General features: G+C 36.5%; 1 pseudogene; it reads left to right on the plus strand.

The window, feature by feature from the left end:
- Positions 1-427: 427 nt before the first annotated feature.
- Positions 428-509, plus strand: LOC112652056 (small nucleolar RNA U3; annotated as a pseudogene).
- The last annotated feature ends 6,262 nt before the right edge of the window (positions 510-6,771 follow it).

Raw genomic sequence — 6,771 nt, forward strand, 5'->3', positions numbered from 1 at the left:
GATTTCTTATATAGCCATTTATTTTAGTTGCCCACATTAATAACATTATCAGATCCAGGGACATGGATTTGAGAGTAAGAAGTTCATTTTTGAGGTGATCTCAGGAGCAATGGTAGGGAAGCAGGAAAGTGAGATATGGAAAGGAAAGTAGCAAAAAAAGGATGAGTTCAGGAATTGATTATTATGTTGTTGACAACTGAGGCTAAACCCTGTGACCTCTGGGAACAGAACAGAACATGCTTCAGAGTTGTTTCACTCCAACAGTGAGTAAGTTGGGGCATTTATCCTCTTGTTTCCTTCCATCATTGGTTCAGGTTTACTTCCAGGAGGTCATTAACTCCCTAAACTTTTAAGCCTGCCCCATATTTGAGCTAAAAATGCCAAATAAAGCCTATACTTGGAAAGGTGAATTTACTTACTGAAAGAAAAGACTATACTTTCAGGCTTCATTTCTATAGTTTGTTACTAGAGAAGTTTCTCTGAATGTGTAGAGTACTTGCTAAAGCAGCCATCAGTGTGCACTGAAACAGTGAAAAGCAACAGAAACACATGGAGGTACAGACAGCTTCATAGTAGTTACTAACACTAGGATTCCCTTTTCAACAATTGTGGCTCTTAAGTTTTTGACAATAAAGTATAAAGCAACAACTACTGATCTGGCTTGAAGAAACTTAGGATAATTAACTGATTTTTACTTATAGATATTACAGAACTGGGGCACTGATATTTCCAGTTAGCCCAACAATGGACATACTGATGTGGGCAATATATTCAGCAATCCCTAAAGAGCAAACACAGAAATCTGTGCTCAGAATCTGTAGCCTATTCACAAAGCCTATTTGAAGGGAAAAAAGCTTTCTTCCCACATTTCTTGGAGCCCAATATGAGATATTTTCCTAGTCAACATGTCAGTGGTTGTGCTGCTCTTTTCTTACTCACCTATCAGTTGTTTCTTTTATTCTCAAATATTGGAAGATGCAACTGGAATGGCTTAAGCAGTAACAAAATATTTTTTTATTCACATAACTAAAATGTGCTCTGAGGGTTCTAACTTCAGGTGTGGTTATACTCTAGGACTTGGTAGCAATCAAGACCTATTCGTCAACCTACATGCTCCAATTCAGCAGAAAAAAAAAATCTTTATTCCCACCAACAGTTAAAATAAAACCCTAGACCTGACACTCAGAAGTGTAATTGGATAACTGCATTCCATTTTAATTCCTGGACTAAATACTGTCATTGGGAAATAGAATGACGTTATAGTCTAGACCCGAGTCATAAGCCTCCTTGAGGGTGATTGTAGAGAGGTGAGAAGTAGAGTGGGGTGAAGCCTAGATCTTCTAGAAGATAATGCATTGAGAAGGAAGCAGAGGCCAGTTTGAGTTGTATTTTCTATCATTTTATTCTCCAGATGAAAATAAAGGGAAAATATGAAAAGAAAATAGTATAGGTTCTGACTAGTGTCTACACTAGTAGACTACATCTCTACAGTATAGCTATAGCATATCTTCCATATATCCTACTACTGGTTATATTTCTATAGTCAATATATTCCCTTTCTTACCTCTATAAAACATTTCTAAATAGCTCTAGTCAAATATGGTGCTTTCCACACCAGTATCCCATGAGTATAGCTATAGCTTCTCAGCCCTCTTTATGCCCAATCTAGAAATGGTCCCCAAAGGCAAATCTCTCAATAGGTTCCCTAGCCCACAAATGGCATTTGTATACTCCCCAAATTGGAACAATCATTTTAAGCCATATTAAAACATATCACTGTCAATATATTTTTTAAAAAACTAATAATTCTATAACTATCAAATTGTATTAAACTAAGCACAAGAAGCCACCTACCCATTTGTGAATTACTTCCACTCTCAGAATGATGCCTAAGTTCAAAAACTCTTCCTGTACAAACTTATTTTCCAGTGGGTTAGGTGTTTTTTAAATGAAACTAGAAGGAAAGTGATAATTATTTTTATTTATGAATAATCTAAATAGTTGCCCAAATAGGGAATTTCCTACCACATATTATGTATTTTACAAAAATCTATTTACCTATGATTAGTCACTTCATCATTTAAGATTTCTAAATTTGGGATCCCTGGGTGGCTCAGTGGTTTAGCACCTGCCTTCGGCCCAGGGCGTGACCCCGGGGTCCCGGGTTCGAGTCCCACATCGGGCTCCCTGCATGGAGCCTGCTTCTCCCTCTGCCTGTGTCTCTGCCTCCTTCTCTCTCTCTCTCTCTCTCTCTCTCTCTGTCTCTCATGAATAAATAAATAGAATATTTTAAAAAAATAAGATTTATAAATTTGTCTCAAATCCCTATGCCACAGAATCTGGTAAACTCAGCGTCTCTCACAATATCTTTGGAATTTCTTGGGAGTGACAAGTATTAATTGAATTGAACACCTCATTGCTGTTGGCTTATTTCCTGATCCTGTGTGAATTCCTTTTTCTTCACTTTGCATCTCACTTCTTCCTCATGACATCTCTGCTGGACTGTGACCCAATTTATTTCCTTAAGTACCACTTCAACAACACTAAAGAAACTGCAGACTTCTGCTATATGTCGGTCAGAAGTTCTCAAACTTTAGCACATGTTATAATCCTCTGGAGAGCTTGTTGAACCTAGTTCTCTGCACCCCATCCCCAGAGTTTCTGCTGCAGTAGGTCTCCTGAGAATTTGCTTTTGTAACAAGGTCCTGCATAGTGCTTTGGCAGCTGGTCAGAAGATCACACTTTGAGAACCATTTATTTAGAGTAATTAGGTCAGGAGGAGGGTTGTATTACTATGAAGATAACTTAAAATTGAAAAACAGATTTCCTGGGACATATAGGTGGCTCATCTAGTTCAGCATCTGGCTTTGGCTCAGGTCATGATCCCAGAGTCCTGCGTTCAAACCCCACATTGCATCCCTGCTCAGGGGGGAGTCTGCTTCTCCCTCTCCCTTTGCCTGTCACTCTGCCTACTTGTGCTCTCTCTCTCTCTCTCTCTGTCAAATACATAAAATCTTTTAGAAAAAGAAGGAATGAAAAAAAAATAGATTTCCTAATTTAAAAAGTCCCTCAACCGTTTCCATCTTCCGAAATTTCTCAGTAGTTATATTGCAAGTAGAGAATAGGTCTTCTCATCCCCTTTTTTTTCTCTTTCACTCTCTCTGGCTCTCTCCTTTCTGAAGGACTGACTTGAGAAACTCAAAACTCCTCTTATTTTATTACATAGAACACATATGCTATTACTGTCTCTGTCTCAGACCTAGCCTATCTGGCTAAACTGAAGGGCTATTGCTGAAGATTGTTCTTTCCTATCTATATATTTCTGCTACTGGCTCTTAAATTAATGGTTTTATTATCTCAATTATATTTTATAATAAATTATTATGGACTTTGGCTTTCCATTTTATAAATATAAGTCTTTATAAGTGTATTTAGCTAGCTTAGAATCTTTTATTTTCATTGCACGTATCATTTACCACATGGCTATGATTACAATAATAAATATTTACTGGATTAATATATACATGATTTTTTTATGTTACATCACAGATTAACCTTGGAAAATACAACCTGTATTCAGAGTGAAAGAGGCAGAACATTGAAATGTGTTCTTTTTTATAAATTGTAGCAAATTTTGCTGTAAAAGGCTTTAATGAAGGCTAAAACTTATGTTGGTTGTGGTGGTAGTACTGGGGTTTTTTAAAGAAAATTACTTTTCATAGAGTTTATTATGTTGATGGGAATCAGGAGCATATTAATTGCTGGTAAATAATTGTAGTTTTCAAAGATGGAGAAATGTTCTTATAAAAGAAATCAGGCAAAAATGTCCATTTCTTTCTTTCTGTCTATCCATTCCTTCCCTGTACCTAACCAATTCTAATTCTACCCCTGCAGAGTACCCCCGGACTGAGTCAGCTCATTCAGATGTCTGGAAACCTTGCTGGCTCCCTTTTCAGCCAACTTTCCCTCAGCAGATGTAATAATACCATTGGTAGATCTTTGGGGGATTTTCCTTTCTGCTTTTCACCCTCATTACTCCTGCCATCTGGTCCACTTCAGTTTTACTTCCATTTAGCAGGTATGTTCCCATCACCCCTCCCATACAGACCTAAATGAATCTCTCTACTTCAGCATGGCCCTGAGTTTGGACAGGTACAGGGACAGAAAATGAAATAATGCCAAAGTCTTAAACCCATATAGATATGAAAAGAAAGACCTGTGTCCAATCAAAACAAGGAGTCTTAATGTTTATCCTTCTTCAGGAGCCAAGATACTTATTTCTTTTCTTTTGGATCTACACGGGTCAGATGAAAACAAAATCCTTCATTTGTTGCCAAATGAAGATCATGTTTTATAGGTTCCAAACTTCTCCTTTTCTTTTGGTTGAAACATTGTGGCTTATACCAGTGAAATTTGCCTGGCATTTGACATTTGTGGAATACAATGGCTGCCTGCACAAATTTGTTGAATGACTTGTTATTGTTGATGCTTCTTACATGCTTAAATATATTATCAAACTCAATCATGTTCTTGTTCTTATAGGGACATAAAAGATAAATTCCATCCTAAAGTAGATATTAGTTCTGTTGAGAGACATGACTAAGTATGAAATAGCTATCATCATTGTAAAGCCATATATTTTTTTATTCCTCAGACTATGAAATACAATAGAATTGCAAAGAATGAAGATGCAGTTCTGGATGGATGAAGAGAAAAAAGTGATAAAAGTGGGTGATGAGGGCAGTTTGCCCACTGAGATGAAAACACTATACATCTGTTTGAATCCCAAATTCTATTTAAATGTTATTCTAGATATAATGATCTAAGATTAAAGTTTTAAAAAGTATTCCACATTCAAACCTGCTGAGAAGACAAGAAGTAGATTAGGCAGTAATTGATAAAAGTTAAGATTTTACTTCAGTGGCTGAATCTACCGTCATAAGAAAATCTTTTTGTAAAAAAGAGATTCTGCATCTCTATATTCCCACAATTGATTTGTGCATTTTGTGGGATACAGTAATGAAGAAATTAATACTACACAAATATATGTGGGGGTACCTGGGTGGCTCATATAGCGTCTGCCTTCAGCTCAGGTCAAGATCCAGGATCCTGGGATTGAGACCTGCATCAGACTCCCTGCTCAGTAGAGAGCCTGCTTCTCCTTTTCCCTGCTATTCCCCCTGCTTGTGCTCACTCTCTCTGTGTCAAATAAATAAATGAATAAATAAATAAATAAATAAATAAATAAATAAATAAATAAGCTTAAGAAAAAAATATATGTGAATTTTTATGTGGAATAACATCTTTTGAAATGCCTGCTAACCTCTGACGACCTTCATTAGGGTAGGAACAAAAGATTTGAGGTACACAACTGCTAGTGGTAGGACTCTGTCTCTTGCATGGTGACGATTTGCTTCCCATATTCTCTGGCTCCATTGACTCTGGGACCAAGTGCACTCCTTATGAAAACTTTTAAAAGAAATTATGAAGAATCTGAGGGAATACTTCAATGTAAAGAAGCACTGAAAGGCAATGAACTTTGGGGTCAAAATAGAACTAATGTGTCATCTTACTGAAAGGATGCAATTTGTAGTAAATAAATGTATATGATGAAGTCATATAAAAATACAGCTAACAACTATAGAAATAATCCATGAAAAGTTTTATTGTGGATAAATTTGAATGTGCAACTTTTTATTTTCAGACTATTTTTCAGATTAGTGTAGTTTCTTAAAAAATGGTATGACTGGCATGTATATTAATTAACCTGTCAGAATGCACCTACATGTTTTTATATATTATAAAAATATAAAACTCTAAGCAAAGAATTTTGGAATAACCTGCCCTTTTTTTCTTTCACATAATCTAATTATCATTTTAATTAACATTTTATTACCTTTAGAGTAAGTAAGTGTACGAATATCAAAGAGAAAATTCTCATCTTTTAAGGATAATGATACCTACAGAAATCTGAAAGTTCAAAACCAGGAAGAAACCAAGGCTCACCTATCCATAGTATTAAACTTATAGAATTAATACTAAATAAACAAATTGCCTATTTACTACTATATTTACTAAACTAGGTGTTTTACATGATAGAACTGCATGTATACTGATTTGGAAATCACAGTAAATTGAAATATCTGAGGGATTTACGGGGATACGAACTGGAGTTGGAGTGACTACAGCTACTGATTTGAGGATCAGAATATAAGTTAGATATTTAGGGAATATCCTATGAAAAGAGAAAAGAGGACCCATATACATGTAGTTCTTAGAAAAAATCTTAGGGATTTAAGTCATTGATAAAGGAGAGAGCCCTTGTCAACTGATTAGAAAGGAAATGTGTCCTACAGTGTTCACATGCCACATGGATAAGAGAATAAGAACATCAGGGAAGGTAAGCATGTGTGAAGCTGAGAGAAGAGAGAACTTGAGCTTAAAGCCAGAGGGGATGGGATCCCTGGGTGGTGCAGCGGTTTGGCGCCTGCCTTTGGCCCAGGGCACGATCCTGGAGACCCGGGATCGAATCCCACATCGGGCTCCCGGTGCATGGAGCCTGCTTCTCCCTCTGCCTATGTCTCTGCCTCTCTCTCTTTCTCTCTCTCTCTGTGACTATCATAAATAAAAAAAAAAAAAAAAAAAAGCCAGAGGGGTTACAAATGGTAGCAGTGTCTCTTGAGTTGGGACATGATGGAATCTGAACTCAGAAAGGAAGGTTTAGCTTTTAGACACAAAAAGAGAAGATGAGGATTTTTCAGAGACTTAAAA

Source organism: Canis lupus, chromosome 4, assembly GCF_003254725.2.
Source record: "Canis lupus dingo isolate Sandy chromosome 4, ASM325472v2, whole genome shotgun sequence".
NCBI classification, from domain to species: Eukaryota; Metazoa; Chordata; class Mammalia; order Carnivora; family Canidae; genus Canis; species Canis lupus.